The sequence below is a fragment of the Eumetopias jubatus genome, unplaced genomic scaffold (assembly GCF_037043125.1).
Source record: "Eumetopias jubatus isolate StellerSeaLion01/CBP00866 unplaced genomic scaffold, mEumJub1_p1.0 scaffold_7, whole genome shotgun sequence".
In the NCBI taxonomy this organism is placed as follows: Eukaryota; Metazoa; Chordata; class Mammalia; order Carnivora; family Otariidae; genus Eumetopias; species Eumetopias jubatus.
Window position 1 is genome coordinate 66,035,104 of NW_028274813.1, and position 22,362 is coordinate 66,057,465.

Below are 22,362 nucleotides of genomic sequence, written 5' to 3' on the forward strand. Positions count from 1 at the left end.
GTTAGGTTGTTATCAATAAATTTCTCCACATTTGCTCTTTTCATATTCAGACCTCAGTTTGTGCCAAAGGCTTGTATTATGTACTTGGATTTTCCTCATTGTTGTGTTTCACCTCTTGCTCGCAACAGTTTCCCTCTAGGGACATTTTGAAACTGAATGTCTGGAATGGAGAGGTGAAAATATGTTGGAAGGATATAAATCATGAGACTCTCAATGGTATTCATGTTAACTATGATGTTCTAGTGGATTGGAAAGAAATAGCTAATTACCATATGTTTGATTTAGCTTAAATAATTTAGATACTTCTAATGGTAGTTTTGCCATGTCATAATTAATTATTTAATGTTATAGGACTGTGCAGTTGACTGGTAATTAAATGGTCATTTGATGCACATTTTTAGTAGCTTTTTAGCTTTAGAGGTGGTAAGAAATCTCTGAAATAGAACTTGGAAGAAGAGCAGGGGAGTTAGAGTGGCCATTGATTTGAACGACACATTTTAGAAAACTAGTTTTTCAGAAACAACACAGAACACTTGGCATTGTTCATCTACGTTCAACCACACGTTTTGTCACCTTCTTTTAGATTGGTGTTTATTTAAATATTAAGCCATCCTTTCTACTTCCTATACAGTCACACAATTCAGGTTGGCTCTTGACCTATATTTTGCTTAATCATTAATATTTTTGCATGGTAGTTCATTCAGTTTCATGAAATATAATTGGCTTAGTTTCGAGTGCTAAGGAATCAATGATGGAATAGAACAGAGTCGAGGTTTTTGTGGCGAGCAGATACAAAGCGGTATTTATGTTGGTGCCAACGATGGAGGCTGCAGGGAATCGCTGAGAGGGAGCCCCTCCAGCCTGGGACCCAAGCCTACACCCAGTGGAGAGGGTTTTGAATATCACTTTGAGAAAGGGTAGCAAAGTCCGGGTGTGCAGACTGCGCTTAGGGCGCATACAGACATCAGGGGTAAGCTGGTTTGGACTCGAACGCCCAGGATGGGACAGGTAGAAGCCCAGTTCCTCAGTACACTGGCCCAGTCAGGAGCCTAGGAATCCCTAGGAACCCAAGCCGGCCAGAACAAAACTAGGGCACCACGAGCAAGGAGACATTGATAGGCAGCCAGCGCTGCTCTCCTGCCTCGGGAGGTTTCTTAAGTGCTTTTTGTTAGGCTGCCGGGCTCCAAGCTTGGCTCGATGAAGACTGGGTAATTTGCCACACCTGGCAAACGCTGACTTGGAGCTGCCTGCATATCCACATCTGACTGGTGCTGACAGTGAGGAATTCTGTCGCGGTGCAGCACGATACAGTCAGGCGAGGTCATGAGCAAAGTGCTGTCTTATTTGTGGTTCCTTCCCTTCTCCCTCAATATTTTAACTCTGAAATAAAGCTGAAAGGGAATTTAGCTAGTGAAGAGGAAAAAAAAAAAAAGCCAGGTTGGAGGAAAGTCTGTACATATCCATTCATTAATTCAGTCTTTCATTCAACAAATTTTTTTTGAATGCCTTAGTATGTAATTTCCCAAAGTGAATGAATATTCATTTATCTTTGAAATTCAAATTCCGTTTTACTAATGAACAGCTCAGTGTTTTACCCAGAGGTGCAGAGTTAGCAGCGGCAACATTAATTTGGATCCCAGACCTCTTGCTTTGTGTAATCAGTTCTCCAGGTCTCTGTGAAGTCCTGGCTTGAACCAAAGGTGGGTTTATCTTGGCTATGAATGCATCTGACTGAGCAAGAAATAGTAATAGGATGCATAATTTATACTGAGTTGGTGCTAAGCACTTGAGAGGTCAGAATGGGAACTGGCTGCCATAGTTGTTAAAAACTGCTGATGTCTGTAGAGTATTTTCAATGTGTTCGACTCTGTGGTGTTGAGGGCGTCTCTTGGATTATTTTACTTAATGCAGTTTGAGTAGAATTAGGTGCCCTTTGAGCAGTCTTTATCTCTGAGGCCCTACAGACACGGCCACACCCTTTCCCCCAGGACTGTGACAAGATTTATCCCCTTTGGGCATTTGCTCACATACAGTCTTAAAAAGCAACAAAGAATTCTCACTTGGCTCAGGTCCTTGGGAACTCAGTCTGGAGAATTCAGATTTTCGCTATTATACTTTTTTTTTTTTTTAGCATTTGACAGGCAAGATGTTTTGTCTTATGTATATAAAAATTAAGTAACTGTACCAGCATCAAATATGTACTTTGTGTAAATGGTACCCAAGCCAACTTTCTGGGTGCAGTAATTTAACATTTTAGAGTTGATTTTGCCCTACTTAATACACACTTACTCCCCTTATGTGAGTAAAGGCATGCTTTTGCAAAGACCACTTTGGTTTCTAGAGTATTTTTATAGTTTCTAGATTGTGTGTTTTCATTTTATCTTAAGTAGGTAAGAGAAGTTTTAACAAGAAATAGAGCTGAGCACATTCCTCTTGGTAATGTACAGTATGGTTAACATGCTGATTACAGATTTTGTATTTGACCTAGTTATTTAAAGAATTGTTCTTTTATATCATATCAAAGTCAAATTATATTCAGTTTAATGTTCTGAATATATCCAAACTACTATAGGTAGTTTCGGTAATGATGGCCTGTATGCTCTTTTTTGTCCATTTAATAAGCCTTGGATCTTTTTAAAATTGAGGTAATTATAATATACGGTTGTAAGAAATAATACAGAGAAATTCCTATATAGTTTCTATGGTTTCTCCCAATGGTAACATTTTGCAAAACTGTGGTATAATATCACGACTAGGGTACTGACATTGACGTAATCTGCCTTTCCCCGTTTTACTCGATATTCTCAATTTTGTGTGTACTCCTTTGTGTATTTGTCTTTAGTTCTATAAAATAAAAATACAGAAACACATAATGAATTTGTGTGTCATTCTTGTGCTTGGGTCACGCTAATGTCTCTTGTCCAATTTTAGTATATATGCTGCAGAGGTAAGCACAGGCCCATAGGCCTTTTTGTTTTGTTTTGTTTTGTTTTTTTTGTTTTGTTCTGTTTTTAATGAATCAGGGCTGGCTTCACGGGCCCGGGACCAGAGCATTCAGTTAAGATTTAATGCTCTGGCTTTGCTGTCTTGAAATCCTTAGTTTTATGTTTGAATTTGTGTTTCGTAAGTGAAGTCTGCTGGCATAATGGAGCCTGCCCCTGCTTTCCACAGATTGCTCCCCCACCTCCTAGGACCCCAAGGACCTGGCTTCTTCCTTCACACTCTGTCCCACAACGGCTGCTGCCTTCAGTACCTGGCAGGGACGGGATGGGCTCGAGAGCAAGAGCCCAGGACATTTCAGGACTGGACACTGATGCAGTTGTCCCCATCCCGGAGTGTCACAACGATGCCTCAGTGGGGTAAACTTCTCACTTATCCCAATTTAGGTGCCTGATGTATCGTTGTGTAGAGATTTTCAGTTCTCCTGGGGATGGGTTGGGATGGTGTGCCTTGGGGAAGGGAGACCGCTGACTTGACTTCCCCTCCCGCAGGAGGTGCACAGAGCATTGGTCTGCAGCTGGACGGAGAGGAGACTCAGTACCCAATGGGGGGCAGTTTGTGTGCACCTGAGGGCAAATGCAGGCTGGTACCCTAGGTGTGCACTCACTCTGCAGGTATCCCTGTGCTGAGGGATCACAATGCAGACTCGCAAATAAACAATACCATAGCAGGTTGAGAGAGAAACTGCAGAGGAAAGGGAAAATCTTGGTGTTTTATAGTACCTTTAATGGAACATTTCTTCTGCCTTTTGAACACAGGGCCCCCGCATTTTCATCTTGCACAGGGCCTGCAAGTTATGTAGCCCATTCTGATAGGCATAGTGTTATCTTCAGCAATCATTTACTATACACAGTGCCCACTTGTTTTCACTGCATCATCCTATATTTGCTTCACATTTCAGGGACATAATAAGAAGATATTCAGTGAGACTGTGTGGGGACTAGCGCAGCACAAAACCCATAATGATATAAATATGTGGTGGAAAATTACAATAAAACCCTTGCATCTTCCACTTTAATTTTGCCTCAAGGAAATGGCAAAATGCCCAGCTGGCAATAACCAGTTCTAAAGGAGCTGCCAAAACTGCTAGGTGCTGAAAACTATAGTTTGTTGCTCTTCCCATTTTGGAGCTTGACTATAGGTTTTGAGGTTGGTGTTTCAAAGCCAGAGCAGGTGCCTGCCACCTGGAAGCATTTTCTTAAGTGCCTTGCTAATATCAACACAATGAGACCTATTGAAGTGTATTTTTAAATAACACTGAGGCTGCTTTACATGTGTATACATGTCTATTGAAATACAATCATAAATAGGCCTAAAATGTTTTCATCTGGAATTCAAAGGGATATGATTTGTGTCTTGGAACAATAAAGGATTCTTGTAAAAAGGAACATGCTGATGGAAAACATTTAGATAAAATTAAAATATTTGAAAAGTTTGTAAATGTAGGTTGAAGTACCAGCATAACAAAATTAGATTGCTTCACCTTAGAACCCTACACACGGACGTGCCTAGTACCTATCAGGCTGCAGTGCTAGCGAAGGGATAGTGAAGAGTCAGTACAGATGTTGGGACACATTTCAGTCTTGGAGGCCAAGGGGGACCCGTCTTGTTTCATTTGAAAGAATTAGCTTCAGTTCTGTACTTATAAATACACTAACACATCAGATCATTTCTGGATGCCGAAAGGCAGGTCCTTGTCTACAATAAGTTTTTTCTTTTCCTTAAAGCTAGTGTTAGAATTTTCCACGAGCATCTCTGTATATATATTGTATTAGGGATCAGTGAATGTCAGACGTTTCTGAGGTCAGTTTTTGTTTTAATGCTTGTCTGCACAATCTGAACAGTGTCCCAGTGCTCATCTAAGCAAACAACCACTTTGTTTATAGTTCTGCCTGTCCTGAGGTATACTCTGCATAATGTGCCGGCTGTTTTCTAGCTCAGACTACATAATTCAGACTGGGTCTAGCAACATGAAGTCCAGGCAGAGAGGGTTCCTTGAAATCTAGGATTAAAAAGAATGCACTTTCAATATTAGTTTCATATCCTATGCCCTCTCCCAACCCTATTTCTAGAGCCCAAAATAAGAGCAACAAACTCAACAAGCAAACAAACAAAAATCAACCCCCCCTCACCCCCCCCCCCCCCGATTTAATAGTCTTCTCTTCTCCCTATTCAGTCTTGCAAAGTTGCTAATTAGAAGCAAAATATCCAAACAGTCCTATAGGAAGAAGAAAGAGACCCAGCAGGGGACATAGATAATCTGTAAATTAGGTAATTAGTATAAGAATAATCATGACTCTGTCATCCTTGAGTGCTTTTTCATGTATTCAGTGCAAGTAAACTGTTCAAGTCCTCCTGTGGTCCATGAGATCCACCACTTGACCTGCTTTCCTCTCTTGGGCATTTATTTGCCAAGCAGATCTATCTTCATTCAGGCATCTGAGTCTGAGTGGGTGATGCCTCTGTTTTCCCAGTGCACTCTTAATAAATCTGTTTTTTCTCCAAACATTACTTTCATTTTCTAATTTTTCCTTTCTCCAGCTTGTTCTCCCTTCCTATCTTGTCCTAACTTGTAGATTTTCCTCTCTCCTCTCCATTGCATATCCCCCTTCATTGGCCACTTACAAGTCCTTGTGTCACTTTGTGGTGATTCGCACTTCCCATCAACACTGAAATGTGCTCATGTTCCACAGAGTGGAGGCAGGGCTCTGGAGGCATCCTGGAGGAGCTTGCACCCTGGCTCCACCACTCAACAGCCTTGTGACTCTTGGCTTACTTAACTTCCTTTGTTCCTTCTCCACATCCGTGAAATGGGGATGAGTATATAGTTTATCCCTCGTAAAGTTGCCGTGAAGATTAAATGAGTTATTCCATATCACATATTTAGAACAACGCCTGACACGTAGTAGGTGCTTAACAAATGTTAGCCATTGTTAGTACTTAGTGTTTGGTTAACTGAGTTACGTGTCTCCTGAGTCACCTATTAGAGTCTTGTTTTTCTGGCATCACCTATTAATATCCTAGATAACTGGAGTTCCTTGGAATACATTTGGAAAATGCTACTCAGGATACGTTTAGTGTTGCCATTTTTCTCAAGTCATTTTACAAGGAGGGCAGTTTGAGGTGGAGATTCTAGAAATAGAATCTCTCTTATGGTCAAATCCTTCTTTTGTAAAGCATCTCTCCACTAGTACGCATGCCTTTTATGTGCCCTTTCTCTCCACGGGACAATAACATGCGTTGACATCTTGCTACCTCAGGTGCGGTCTGCTGACCAGCAGCATGGACATCACCTGGGCGCTTGTAAAAATGTAGATCTCAGGCCCCACCCTAGACTCCCTGAATCAGAATCTGCATTTTAGCAAGATCCCCAGGTGATTCATAAGTACATTAATGTTTGCGAAAACATTAGGCTAATGTTTCTGGGTCTGAGCACCAAAATTCTGCTCTAGGGAAATAGGAAGACATCAACCTAAATTCTGTTTTACAATACATAATATTGACTACTTCTACAAGTATAGCACTTTAAACCCTCTGTGATTTCCTGGAAAACCTATATTGGCATCCTCTTGGGTGTAATTGTTATTGATTAATGTCATTATTAAAAGTGTAGCTTAGGTCTACTGGGAGCTTTAGCTCATTGAAAGAAAAAAAAACCCTACCTCATTGATTTGAAGCCTTCAGTCAGTCATTCTTACCTTTTCAGAAAACACTTCAGATAAATAGCAATAATCTTAGCAGTGAAATTTGTCTCAAGGGATAATCTTTCCAACAATGACTTGCATTGATTAAGTTCATTGCTTTTTAACTGTTCACTTTGTTGCTGTGGTAGCTCTGTTTTAAAAATTAGGATGCATTTTCTTAGCTGGGATTGAGTGTGGGGAGGGTAGCACAAAGAAGCACATTTGGGCTTCTACTACTGGTTAGATACTTGCTGACAGTGTAGTGTTCTTGATGTTTTCTGAATATTGCTTTGTTGAAGCAAGGTTCTGGTAAGGGGAGGCATTGAATATGTTTAAGGGGTAGACAACATACAGAAGGGTCAAGCTGGTTTAACAAGTCTTGGTATCTCTACCAGGTACCAAGAAAGGACCTAAAGTGCTAGATTATTAGCTGGACAACTTTGCTTTTTGAACAGTTTAGTTTTATAAACCATGTGTTGTTAGATTGTTACCTTGACTTTTGCATACCTCTGTCTTTATGGGTGGGTGGAACATTTGGAAAATCTACAGATTTCTGTGGTTGTGGAGAGTGAAGATTCAGCTTGCTAGATGGAACTTTGATTTACAAACCACTAAATGGAGTGTATTAACTCCTTCAGTTCCTTCAGCTACCATATGTTCTTTATAATTGCAACAATAAATATTAATTTAAAATAGAATTCACTTGAGTTTCCATAACATTAACTGCCTCTCCATAAAGAGAGACAGCAGAAATATAAGACTGGCATTATCTGTCTCCCATACTTTGCCTTACAAAAGTAATCTTCCCTGGAGCGCTTGGGTGGCTCAGCTGGTTAAGTGGTCCGACTCTTGATCTCAGCTCAGGTCTTGATGTCAGGGTTGTGAGTTCAAGCCCTGCATTGGGCTCCATGCTGGGTGTGGAGCCTACTTAAAAAAAGAAAAAAAAAACTTACTAAAATGTAATTCATATCATGTCTCTCTGTTACTTAAAATTCCCTGGTGCTTCCCATCACCCCCTGAACAGAGCATGACTCATGAAGACAGCTTCTGACCATTTCCTGTGTGTACCTGGAGAAATACTTGGCATTTTCTGGAACACTTTATGATTTCTCAAACCTATGGATTTCTGACCATCCTGCTTCCTCTAACCTGCATGACATTATAGCCCCTCACCATGCTCCCTTCTCTGCCTGGTGTCATAGCTTCAAGACTCAGCCCAACCATATCACCTCTGTGGAACCTTCCCTAACCCCACAGGTTGTTTACCTCGTGTGTTCCTACTTCTGCCGTGACATTTATCATGTTGTATTAGGGTTTTCCAGAGAAACAAAACCAGTAGAATATTGGTGGGGGTGGGGATGTGTGGGGGCATGTAAAAAAAAGTTTATTTCAGGGAAGTGGCTTATGTGATTGTAGGGGCTGTTAAGTCTGGAATCCAAAGGGCAGACTGTCAGGATGGAAACTCTCAGGCAGGAAATGGTACTGCAGTCATGAGGCAGAATCTCATCTTCTTCAGGGAAACCTGCATTTTGCTCTTAAGGTCTTTAACTCACTGGACGAGATCTATCCAGATTATTGAGGGTGATCTCCTTACTTCAAGTCAACTGATCGTAGTTATTAGTCACATCTACAAAATACCTTTACAGTCACATTAGTGTTTGGTTTAAATAACTGGGTATTGCAGCCTAGCTAGATTGACACATAAAACTACACATCATATATGGCATACTGCAATTATTTATGTACCTGTATTTCCACCTTAGGGACTGTGGGCTCTCAGTCATAAACAAACATTACCTTTAAGTAACTCAAACATTATTTTATAGATTGCTTAAGTTGTGAAATAAACATGCTATTTCTACCATTTATTTATTTATTATTATTTTAAAGATTTATTTATTTTAAGGAGAGAGAGCGTGAGCCAGCACACACGAGTGGGGGGAGGAGCAAAGGGAGAGGGAGAGGGAGAATCTCAAGCAGACTCCCCCCTGGTGCGGAGCCTGACAAGGGGCTCTATCTCAAGGCCCCGAGATCATGACCTGAGCAGGGATCAAGAGTGGGACACTTAACCAGTTGAGCCACGCCGGCACCCCGGTATTTCTATCACTTAGATGTATTAGTCCTTAGAAACTTGAGTCAATTTGCCCATGATTTATAATGAAGTTCTCCATTGATACTTTGCTAAGAGTTTTAAATGAAAGGAAACAGAGGCAGTAGTATATTTATTAGCAGTAATTTATATATTATATATTGGTAGAAATTCATTATATGCCTTATTATTAAACTTGCAAAATATGGGTATAATAATGAAAGAAAATGATCTGTGGAAGAATTGTGATTCATCTTGTTTTAAAAATGAGATCTGTATCATTTATGTAAAAATATGCTATTTTTATTTTCACTCAGAAAAATCCTTAGTATATATAATACTTAGTAAATATAATACACTTGCTTAATAAGTGTTTAGTGCCAGTTTTTTTTCCATCTTGTGTCACCACTGAAAAGGCAATTCCCTTATTCTGATCCTATCTTTATAAATTTTGGAAAATACAGCTCAAAACTCTTTTCTCTCGGGCGCCTGGGTGGCTCAGTTGGTTAAGCGACTGCCTTCAGCTCAGGTCATGATCCTGGAGTCCTGGGATCGAGTCCCACATTGGGCTCCCTGCCCAGCAGGGAGTCTGCTTCTCCCTCTGAACCTCTTCCCTCTCATGCTCTCAATCTCCCATTCTCTCTCTCTCAAATAAATAAATAAAATCTTAAAAAAAAAACAAAACTCTTTTCTCTCAAAACTCCCAGGATTAAGTAGTATATTTTGATGTTCCTTTTTTCTTAATATTTGTATACGTGTTCACATTTACTCCTTTTAAAAAACTTACTGTTATGCCATTATATAACTTTCAAACATCAATTTACCCTTGAATCTCTTAATATCACTATTTAACACCTGCACCTGGGTTCATTATTTAAGGTCAAATTCCAGTTGTCTAACTCAGCCTCCTTGTCTTTCCTGCTACTCTATATCCACTTTGTTCCTTGGCACGTGTGTTTCTCTTAGTGGTGCTTATTGAAATCCAAATCACTAACCTTGGAGTATGCATCAACCTTTCCAGGTCCCCCACCTTTCCCATCCAATCAGATGTTCGGTGAATTCCAACAATTGTCTTTTCCTGAATGTCTCACCTTCGCATCCTCTGTTTTTATTCCAACAACTGTCTTTCCAGCTTGGGTTGTTATTACCCGCCCCCCCCATGTAGATTCTTGCAGTAAACTTCATGGACCAGTCACTCCCTCCTCAAAGATATCTCCTGTGCTCTCAACAAGTTAATTATGCTAATATAGTTACTATTTTGATATTCACCAGGAAAAAAAAAAAAGAAATCAAGACTTGGTGGCTTCCCATTGCCAGTAAAATAAAAACAAAATGTTTTCCAATCTGGTCATTTACAGTGCTCCAAATGGCCAGGTTACCTTTACAGTTTTCTTATTCAACCTTCCTATGTATGGAGACATCAAAATTGGACTGTTTTAATCAACATGTACGTTGTGTTTCCCTGTCTTTGAACCTGAGCTGTGCTTTTCTCTCCATCCGGAATGGTCAACTCACAATTTCTGCCCATTAAAATACTTCCTATCTTCTTTCTTTTTGCTGAAGCGGCTAGGTCCTTTCCAGGCTTCAGTATACAGATATGGCTTAAAGACCAGCATTGGGGAGGAGTACAGAGAGGGCAGTCATGCATGGCCTGTCGCATGACTGATTCATTGAGGTGCAGTTTTTGGTTCTCAAATTTTAAGCTCCAAAAATTTTATTTTTTCCTTCCAGCCAGAGTTGCTATAGTTCCTAGAAGACAAACCCTGCTAGTAAAACTTACAAAAAATTTTTGTGATCTAGAATGGCTTTTTACCAACTCACAGTGAATGATGTGCTTATTTAATGGTGGAGAGGGTATTGCCTCTCTGTAGCAAGACACCTGCAAATCAGTAACTGGAAAGTTGCTGAATCAGCCCAGAGTTGAAACCTGAGGAATTGGTTGGTCTTGAAGGATATTCCATCTAGGTTGTGTGAAAACCTCGTTGCCTTATTGGGTCACCTGATAAGGTTCTTTTCCTTGGATAATTTGATATAAACAATAATGGATCTTCAGGTTCTGATCCCTTATCCATCATCCCAACTGACTGAATTACAGCTCTCCTTTACATGTTCCATTCCAATAGTGTCATTCGGAAGATGCTGTTTGTGACCTTGTTTTAAATTTAGCAACACTCTGTCCTTATCAATTAATTTGTAAGGTGATCCACGTCTATACAACCACATTTAGATCTACCTACAGTGGTGTCTTTGGATGACAGATCTCATATGTCATGTGTTTGGTTTTGACCTTTCATGGTTTCAGAATGTGCCTTTTGTTTGAACTTATACCAGAATTCTTAAATTGCTTTATGCATTAGATGCAGTCACTTCTGTATCTCTTTCTTAATATGTTTGTATTATGGTTATTTGCATACTGGCCTTATTTACTACATGTCAGGTCTAAATTGCTTGAGAACAGGGACTATTTTTTTAATTTTCATTTGCTTTTTCTGTCGTCTCAAATATGATGACTTTGTTCTTTCCAAAAGTGAACTCTGACATTCATTCCTTTTTTCCCCCTTTTTTTCCCCCTTCCTTCCTTCATTCTTTTCTCCCTCCCTCTCCTCCCTCCCCACCCTCCCTCTCCTCCTTCTTTCCTTTGTTCCTTCCACACACATTTATAAAACACCTACTACCTGCCAGGGATATATCAATGTCTGCTAATCAGTTATAAAACCCATAGACACTAATAGTATAGTACTACCACTCATTGACTGCCCTAAGTTCTTCATCAGATCCATATAATACCACCAAATGGTATGTATGAATACACTGCCTCCCCATTTTGCAAATAAATGGACTGAGGTTCAGAGAAAAAAAATGACTTTCTTAAAAGCACACAGTTTGTGAAATAGCTGGGATTTAAACTCAGGATTGTTGCCTCAGTTTATTCTTTTTTCCTATTTTTTATTGGTGTTCATTGGAGGCACCTTTATGGTATAAGGTACTGTGTGCATTAGTTGTTTGTCCCAACTTGGCTAGGCTGTTATGTCCATTTGTTGGTTCAACACTAATCTGAGTATTGTTGTGAAGGTTTTTTTGTGGTCTGTATTTTGTAGTAGTTACATCCATAAGCAATTGATTTAAATAATAATGTGGGTGGGCCTTATCCAATCAGTTGAAGGCCTAAAGAACAAAAACTGAGAAGAAATGTCAAGAATACAGCATTAGGGTGCTTGGTTGCCTCAGTCAGTAGAGCATCTGACTCTTGATCTTGGGGTTGTGAGTTCGAGCTGCATGTTGGGTATAGAGATTACTTAAAAATAAAATCTTTAAAAAAAATAAAAAAGAATGCAGCATCAGTTTCTGCCTGAGTTTCCAGCTTGCCTGTTGGCCCTGTAATTTTGGACTTGCCAGCTTCCACACTCATGTGAGCAATTTCTGTATTATATATTCTGTGTATATATATATATATATATATATAGAGAGAGAGAGAGAGAGAGAGAGAGAGAGAGACATATATACACACACACATACACATATATGCCCTGTTGGATTTTGTTTCTCTGGAGACAAAGATTGATTGGCTAATACAGCTTCTGACAATTAAATTGACAGAAGTATTATACAAAAAAGTATTTATGCGTTATCTTAAATTTCCAAATTAAAACAATGTTTTAAATTTAAAATCTATATGGCATACAGTAATGTTTTAAAAATAGGTACAGTTGTTAACATGGTCTTAATCAGGTAGGGAGCAAGTGTGAAAAAGGAAAGAGAGGAATGAGGGATTGGATTGTTTTCCTAAAATGACTGAAACAGAGAGTTGAAACAACCTGAAAATACTCATTCATGTGATATCTGCAGGAAAAGATTTATACATTTGGCAAAGACTTTCTTTCAAGAAAATCCATCAATGACAACAGCAAAGACAAACCTGTTTTTTTCTTTTCTATTTGAAGTTGGCATTTGTCTATACATAGAATTAATAGTGTTCACACTTACATTTGGGTTTTACAAGGTACAGCCAATCATGTATTCTCTTGAGACATGGTCTTCCCAAATAAGATATTGAAAAGGAAAAAAGAGTAGTGATTTTAGGATTGCAGTAGAAAAGTAATTTCATTGTTAGACTCAAAGTCATATGGTCAGTCCATAGATGTTTTCTGTTTCTTTGTTTGCTATAAATCAAAGATAACACTCTAATAAACCCCAAAGTCCAAAATACAGACTTTAATTAAATAAAAATTGGACCAAATCTAGGAACAGACTTTTAAACTAATCTGAATACTCTGCTTTATTCCCCCTGCCGCCTTCCCTTGGGATGATATAGCACAGTGAAATTGATTGGAAATACATAGTTAGTGGTAGTAATGTTCTACAAAGTCACTTAAAGAACTGAATTAGCAAATATTGAACCATTTATTGTTGCCAGGGGAAATACAATGTTGATTCCTGCAAGCCTCTGGTTATATTTTTGTTTACCGATCGACACATATATCTGCTTATGTGTGTTTCTGTTTAAAGACACCTTGTTTAATATATTCATGGCCAACAGTAGTATAACTCATGCCTGATCTAACCCACATATTTTCTACATAAGGCTCATCACAGCCTTCTTCCTTTCGGAACACTAGACGGCACTTCAGTATTATGCTTGGGGGCCATTTTAAATAACGAAATCACCAGTGAGAAGCACAAAATACAAAAAAGGTGGCACTTACTAGACTGAGAAAAGTACATTTGTTTACAGTATGAGAGCTGAAACAAGAATGCGGAGTGTCAGCTGGGGATGTGCACGTTGGGCAACTCAGAAATTTTGCCACTCTGTGAATGACCCAGAAATGTCTGAGAATGACCCTGAAAGCATCATGAATATTGATTTTGGGGTTACAAATACATATTAGCCGGTAGGCGAATTCACAGATACAGAATCTGCAAATAATGAGGATCTACTTTAAACAGCTTGGATCTTTCTGGAAGATACATATATTTGTGAGTAAACAGCCTCCTGCGAAGCTACTCTGTGAGAGAGTGCAGTGCTGTCCAAGTTGTTGGGCTACCAAACATTTTATGTTCGTTTGCAAGATTCTTTAATAAACATTTTTAATCTTTGTTACTGCAGTATTTTAGGAAGAGAAAATAAGTTCTGTAAATAAACAGATCTCTAAATATGGCGATAGGTTTTCCTTAGGAAACTCTGAGCAATTTCAGGTGTTTGTTTTGAACCACTAGCATGTGTAATAAAATCAACACAAATAAACAAGAAATCAAAATCCAAGCAAAGTAGTTTGTCATCTTTTCCAAAATATTAGTGGAGAAGCAGTTTGTTTTCTTTCACCAAGATTTATGAAGTCAATTCATTAACATGTTACGTGTTTAACCATGTTAAAACGATTACTTGTTTAATTGAGGTTTTCACCTTTTGATGATTTTTATCATATTGAAATTTGCCAAGAAATTAGCAAGTCTACAACTTTGATTCTTGCAAACTGTTTATGTACTTTTAGGTTGATGCCAATCCTTCAGTTCTTTATTTGTGAAGCACTTAGGTGCAAATTTCTGTGCTTAAAAGTCATGAATTAGCAATCCAGGGCTTTTATTGCCTTAACCAGCTGCCACATCATGGAGGTAACCCCACCCAAGAAAGAGGAGGGAAAGGAGATGCCATTTTATAGGTACTGAAGCAAAATTAGAACTCAAGGGCAGAGGCAATAGATCAGCTCAACTACTGGTACAAAAAAAAAAAAAAGAACAAAAGAAAAAAATGAAAAAGAATCAGAGATGTGGAAGATAATTTGAATATTTTATTGTCAGTGTTTCCACCACTAGACCATTGTACCCTGAAAAAAAAAGAAAGGGTAGGTTGTTATTTCTTTATTTTGAAAAGATATCACAAGCCACTTTTCTTAGCCATATCATAAATTAGAATGGGAGAAAATAGATTTATATTATAGCAAGTAGAATTTAGTTTTTACTAGTGGAAGGAGACCCTACCAGAGGACTTTGGTTATGAATATTTATAACCTGAAATACATATAAGAAGTAAATTAGAGAAATTAGCATTGGCAATAATCATATTCATATAGTGACACTCTGACTTGGAGAGAATTATATTAGGTAGTCAGAAAACTTAAGCCTATTGCTGCTTGAAATTATGTATATGTCGATCCTTAATGTTCTGGGCTTGAATTTGAAAGACTCACTCATCAAGATTTTTAGACACATTATATTTGCTTTTGCAAATTAGAAGCTCCAACCACAGATGCAAGTGTACATTGCCATGTGTGGAATTAATGCTTCAGACAGCTTATGAATATGTATGTGTATTTTGGTGGCGCTTCTGCTACATAAGTCTGAAAAGCAGTGGGAAGTGGGTGTAACTGCGTGGAACTGCATATTGCTGTCAGGAAAGTGCAGTTCTCAAAGAAAAAAAATTATAGGGGCAAATTTTCATTTCAGACGTGTCTTCAGAAACAAAATATCCCAAGAGAGAAAAGCTGATATTTGTCCATTTTAATTAAATTAAAATTTCTGTTGGCATTTTCATAACGTAACAGTTGGAAATGTTCTGAGGACAATGCTGTGTATTTAAGTGTGCATACATCTTCCTGATGGTTTCTGGAATGCCTTAAGTATTAATATGAGGTGAGATTTGGATGATATTTAGTTCTGTAGTTACAGTTGATCCTGATTAAATGGCTCTATTACTGGTATGAATCAGTTGAGTTCAGCTTAAATTTTAGTGTAAGGTTTAGTTTCTATACGTCCCCTGGATTTTGATATTAAGCAGTGATTACCTCAAAACTGTGTTCGTTTCAGCAAAGAAGTGCAAAGTAAATGGTAGTGCAGTTGTAGTCGCTTCTGTTTTATGGTCCCCAGGCCTCGGTCATGGTACCTGAGTAGGGTGGGGAGGAAGAACAGGAAGGCTAACGTGAACAGCTGCTTTTGCAGTGGTGTGGTCTCTCCAGTAGTGGACATGGCTTGAGATTCCTGGGCTCAGCAGGACAAAGGGTCTGCACCATTTACCTGTGGCCCCATGGGTAGTTTGAATTAATTACCCATTATGATTCTTGCAAAGTGGCCTCTGCCATAAAAGTTTTAGGTGTTCTGAGAAACCTTGTTACTTAATATGGCTAAAGCAGGATTAGATTATATTTACATACTTCATATGCTCTAACAGTGCAATTCTGATAATTTCACACATTTAAACCATTCCTTTCAGAGCACAGTTTGAACATTAAATTGAACTGGTAATAGTAACATCACCCCTACAGCTTTATTTTATTGAATTAAACTTAGTACATTTGGCCAATGAATAAATACCAAAGAAATTTTAATTTGTCACTTACATAAAATTTATTTACAAGTCATACTAATAGCCTTCCTAAAAGACCACCTGGTACAGCTTTGCTTTTTTACGTGTTCTGGGAATAGTGATCATCAGGGGATTACCCAGTATCATTTATGAAAGGGAGAAGAACAATTGACTGTTGCTTTTTATATGTAGTTAGAATGCCTGTACATTTTAATTACTTTGAAAATAGGACTGTCCTGATTGAGGATCAAGTTTTCTAGACAAAAATATTCCCTACCATTTACCTCAGGCTATCATTTCTCAATGGATTTTCCTCATTAGAGCTTTTGACTGGATTAGGGGAATGTGTTGTTTAAGAACTTTAGAAAGAATTAATTGTTACAAATTTTCACTTGTCTTTAAAACAACCAAAAAACGCCCTCTTGCCTCTTCACCTCTCTCGTTTCTCTAGCCATTCTTTGTTGCCCTTGGCATTGAAATTCAACAAGTCTGTACTTGTCTCTACTTCTCCTATAGGTATCTCTTAAACATACTCTAATTAATTAATTTTTTAAAGATTTTATTTATTTATGAGAGAGAGAGAGAGAGAGAGAAGCAGAGGGAGAAGCAGGCTCCCCACTGAGCAGGGAGCCCGATGTGGGACTCGATCCCAGGACCCTGGGATCATGACCTGAGCCGAAGGCAGATGCTTAACCATCTGAGCCACCCAGGCGCCCAACATACTCTAATTAATTTAACACTGTTGTCCCCACCACTCCTCCAGCAATCTGATTAGGTTCAACAGTGACCTCCAAGTTCCTGTATCCATTAGTCATTGTTTGGTCTTCATCTTACCTGACTTACCCCAGAGCAGCAGAGACAGCACATCTACCCAGATGCCCGTAACTCATTTGTTCCTTGCTTCTCTTTCTTTAGACCTTCCCACGTCAGAGTACCCTAGGGATCAGTACTTGGTTCTCTTCTCTGTTTGCACTTATTATTGGAGATCTCATTCAGTCTTGTGACATTAAATATCATTTATAGGCTGATGACACCAGATTGATGTCTTTATACCAGAACTTTCTCCCAAACATTCAATTTTCCTATTTCACAAGTTATAGGAATTTCAGGTTCTACATCCAGAAATTTTAATAGACCAGTTTTGCATCTTCCATCAAAAAAAAAAAAGCCATCTATAAGATGATAAATAAAGATGCAATTTAAAAACTTTGAGGGCGCCTGGGTGGCTCAGTTGTTAAGCGTCTGCCTTCGGCTCAGGTCATGATCCCAGGGTCCTGGGATCGAGTCCCACATTGGGCTCCCTGCTCTGCGGGAAGCCTACTTCTCCCTCTCCCACTCCCCCTGCTTGTGTTCCTGCTCTCACTATTTCTCTGTCTGTCAAATAAATAAATAAAATCTTTAAAAAAACAACTTTGATATTGTTGTAATTAAACATTCATTTTAATTTCCCTATTCAGGAGTTGGGGAATTTACTTCAGATATACAAACTAGAATCACTCAATTCAGGAAGGCACATCATACACGTTTAAGTGATTTTTATGCATACTTGTTGATTGCTATTTCATATTTAAGATTATTTACCTAACAAACTAATTCATGCTAACATAGTATACCATGTAATCCTATTGGGAGATATCATTTAGCCAGAGAAATCATTTGCTCGCTTAGAAGTGTTACAAATATGCATATCACTGTTATTTATACATCAATAGATGAAAGAAGAGTGTAGCATTTATAATTTAGTAGGAAACACACATACTAATATGACCAGCTAACACATTTAAAGCGATCTTAGTAAATTATGTTTATTTTGCTTGTCCTCTTTTGTAAATGTTGTTATTTTTGCCTGTCTGGCAGTAAAAAGTTAACTCTTTTCAACCAAGCTGAAAGTTGAATTTTATAACTTAAATATGCAGTTCACAGCATATTTCATGTATTGTTAGGCTTAAAAATGTCCCAAGTGATAATAAAGAGCATTCTAGAACATTTTGTGTTCTGCTAAGTGTCTTGAATGATTTTTTTAATACCTAGAATTTGGCAATATTCCAAATTATTATATTTGTCATTCTTACCTTGTTGGTCAACTTTACTGTAATTTTCCAATGGAAAAGAACTCTGATTTGAAAGCAATTTCAGACAGTTTCATTTCAACCATAAAGTCACCAAAATGTATACCTATTCCTAAGTTACACTACTACCCATGTTGAAGACAGGACAAATATTCCAGAAATGTTTATTAGAATTTATTATATGAAACTTGAGTGAGACTATAATAGAAACATGAGTTATTTAACACACAATGTTGCAAAACTGATGTAAGAATATGGAGGTAGATAAACTTTTCTTATATCTCATGTGATTCAAAAACAGACATATTTACTGTGTAAAATAGATTAAAAGTAATTAAATATATATACATAAATAAATATATTTAAAATAAAAATAGAAGAAAAACAAAAATAGACAAAAGCAAAATGGCTTAGGGGTGACATTTTCTGGCTTTCTATATTAAGATACTCAATAAATTTTTATAAAAATTTTATTGAATAATAATTGACATATATATAGTATTGTATTAGTTTCAGGTATACAACCTAGTGATTTGATGTTTATAATCATTTACAGAATAGTCACCCCATAAGCTTTGTTACTATTTGTCACCATACAAAGTTTTTATATTATTTATATTATATATATTTTATATTTATATTCATACAGAATAGTCACCCCAATAAGTTTAATTACCATTTGTCACCATACAGAGTTTTTATATTATGCTGTACTTTATGTCCCTGTGACTAATTTTTTATAACTGAACAGTTGTACCTCTTAATCCTCTTCACCTGTTTTTGTCCACCTACCCATTCTAACTTCCCTCTGCAACTATCAGTTTGTTCTCTGTATCTGAGTCTGTTTCTCTTTTGTTTGTTTATTTTGTTTTTTAGATTCCATATATAAGTGAAATCATATAGTATTTGCTTTTCTATGTCTAACCTATGTCACTTAGCATATTACTCTCTAGGTCCATCCATGTTGTAGCAAATGGCAAGATTTCATTCTGTTTTATGGCTGAGTAGTAGTCTGTTGTGTATATATACCACATCTTTATCCATTCATTCATCACTGGTTACATGGGTTGCTACCATATCTTGGCTGTTGTAAATAATGCTGCAGTGAATATAGGAGTGTGTATATCTCTTTGACTTAGTGCTTTTGTTGTCTTTGGGTAAATACTCTGTAGTGGAATTACTGGATCATATGGTAGTTTTATTTAATTTTTTGAGGAACCTCCATACTGTTTTCCATAGTGGCTGCACCAATTTACATTCCCACCAACAGTGAATGAGAATTCATTCCCTTTTCTCCACATACTCACCAGATATTATTTCAGATTCTCAATAAAGTTCATGGTATGATGAACTGTTGGATACATTTGGTGACTAGAAAATTAATATTGATGTCATTTACAGAATTAATGAAAATGTGTAAGAGTGATATACAAAGGAAGATATTTAGAGAATGAAAATAAATTTTCATATAAATGAAACAGTTATCAAAGATGAAAGGAAAAATGTTCAACTTAGTAATATTACAGAAATGTAAATCAAGTGTGTTTATTACTATCTACTAAATTATTAAATAACTAAAAATTATAAATCCATTTTAGGTGAGTGAATAGGGACATGTGTGAATTCACACAATGATAAATTGGAAAAATTTGTCCTTATATTGGGAGGGCAAAAACTGTGGTTATTCCTTTGATTCTATCATTTGGCTTCTCTTTCTGAGACTTTTCCTTGAGAAAAGATTCCAAAATAAAGTACAATGGTGGAGGCAGACAGAGAGAGAAGTATTTGGCTTTTTTTAAATATTGAGTTATGAAGATATAGTGTAGATTGATGAACAACTATGTTTGAAATAAGTAAGTAAATCAAGGTGCAGCATTTTATTTCCATGGTGATTATAAATACTTAACACTCTGTATGTAGAAGAGGAATGAAAGGAATGGCCAAAAAACAAAACAAAAAAACCCCCCAAAAAACCCTTAGTAATTGATAATTGATAGGTGTTATTTAGTGTAAGAGGAACTTTATAGTTTTGTTTACTTCTTCACTAATTTAAATTTCAAGTTGTAATAATTGTTGCATATCCATGCTTTAAAAAGGAATACAAGAATTTTATATACTAAAGTCTGTTCTACTGTATAGCATAATGTATAAGTCATGGCCCTTATTCTGTGTGAATAAAATTAAAACTTGAAAACAGCCTAAAATTACTTTTTGAAATTCTGAGCCCCTTTTTATAAAATCAGCATGTTAACCTTAAATTACAAGTTGGATTTGAACCTAAAACATCTGTTAATATATCTACATTTTATGCCAACAAAACAAACTTCATCACTATGCATAGCAGAAATTTGCAAACTGCTAATAAGCTTGATTTAAAGTGGCCACAGTAAAAAAAAATCTGTTTTGGAAGGAACATTCTATGTTAGTAAATTCAGAACAGAGCCCATGAATTGCTGTGTTTAGAAAAGGTACTGTTAATAAAAAAAGAAAGAAAAGGTATGGTTGTAGCTTGTCATTTCCTCTAGCTCTTCCATTAATGCAAGATACCTATACATAGAATAAACATAATATTATATGTTTAAGAAAAAATCTACTCAGATTTCGCATCTCATTTTCTGTGGTGAGACAGAAGCTGTGGGTGATTTAAAATCCACTGCTTCAGAAGTGTTGCATAGGAGTTCTGGAGACCAAGTTCATTTTTTTTTAAATTTTAAGAACCTAAACAAACAAACAAAACCCAAAGAGCAAAAGACCACACTTGTACTTGTTTCTTCCTATTTGAATCAGAAATACCCACTGTTCATGAATATGATTATTTTGAACATTGCTCCTATTTAAGTGTAAGAAACCAAACTGTTCAAAGAAAATAGTGTTTTTACCTCCAACTTCCCATGGAACATATATTGAAAAGATAGCTGGGGGATTTAGGCTCTTGAGTATCTTAGAACAAATTGATTCTTGGTAGTGGCTTTTGTTTTCTTTAAGGAGAACCTATCTCAGATTTACCTGAGGGGGGGGAAGTGAATAGATGATGTGTTTCTTGAGTTATTATGGTATGTATGATTTTAAAATAGTTTGCTTCTTTTATTTTTCCTGTAGGCATTTTTTCCTGCCAACATTTTAAAGATGACTACTATATATGAGATACGGAATTGGATGTCTTTTTAAGTGCAATTCCATTTTCTATTCTGCAGAAACACCTACCATTTAAATAAAATTACAGTGCTTCTACAAGCAAAAAATAGTCTTTTGTTACCCTTGTATATTTATGCATATTTTGCTTTTATTTTAGCCACAAGAACTTTTTTCAGTTTTGGCAGCACTAATAATCTGCAGATTGTTATTTTTTTTCCATGATACAAGTGTGAAGTCTTTTAAAAGGAATCTGATTTATAGGTGTCTGTATATTGCCATTCTGTTCTCCTGTATGTTTTTTAATGCGTTTTATTTTGCAATTAGATCACTTGTGATCCAGTGAACATTGGGGAATGTTTGGCTTTTTTGTTATTTATTTATTTATTTGTTTGTTTATTTATTTCACATGCTCCCTCTTTTTTTTCTTAGTTTTTTATTATTATGTTAATCACCATACATTACATCATTAATTTTTGATAGAGTGTTCCATGATTCATTGTTTGCATATAACACCCAGTGCTCCATTCAGTATGTGCCCTCTTTAATACCCATCACCAGGCTAGCCCATCCCCCCACCCCCCTTCCCTCAGAACCCTCAGTTGGTTTTTCAGAGTCCATCGTCTTTCATGGTTCCTCTTGTTTGGCTTTTTTAAAGCAGTGACTTCACTTTGGCATCACTTTAGTATTGGCTGCTTTACTCAGACCTTGCTAAGTGAACTTGAATTATTTTTCTTGTCTAGTTTCCATCGTGTCATTGCTTTCTTCCCAGGTATTGATGCATCCAGGTGTTTGGGATTTGGTAGCAATTTTCTATGTAGATGATAAACCTTTCCTTTCTGCCTGAGATCTTCAACAGTTCCATGTTCTGGCACTTAGGAGATTTTAGCAGTTTTCCTGAGTGTTGCTGTCATTGGACGGCAAAATTATTTCCTCCCCATTTTTTGACTGACTTGTAATGGTCATCACATTTTAGCATCCTGGTTGAAATTTCACAAGCCCAAGCCATGCCAAGGGTTGGCCTTGGAAACTTTCAACATTGAATAAAATTCTTCTCTACAGAGGAATCACTCATGATAACATTTGAGATAA

At 37.1% G+C, this 22,362-nt stretch overlaps 1 protein-coding gene and 1 pseudogene across 3 annotated transcripts in view; one reads left to right on the top strand and one right to left on the bottom strand.

Moving 5' to 3' along the window:
- PRKD1 (protein kinase D1) overlaps nt 1–22,362 on the top strand; it is a 317,471-nt gene that overhangs the window by 94,407 nt on the left and 200,702 nt on the right. The window lies entirely within an intron of this gene.
- Nucleotides 2,855–2,955, bottom strand: LOC148163910 (U6 spliceosomal RNA; annotated as a pseudogene).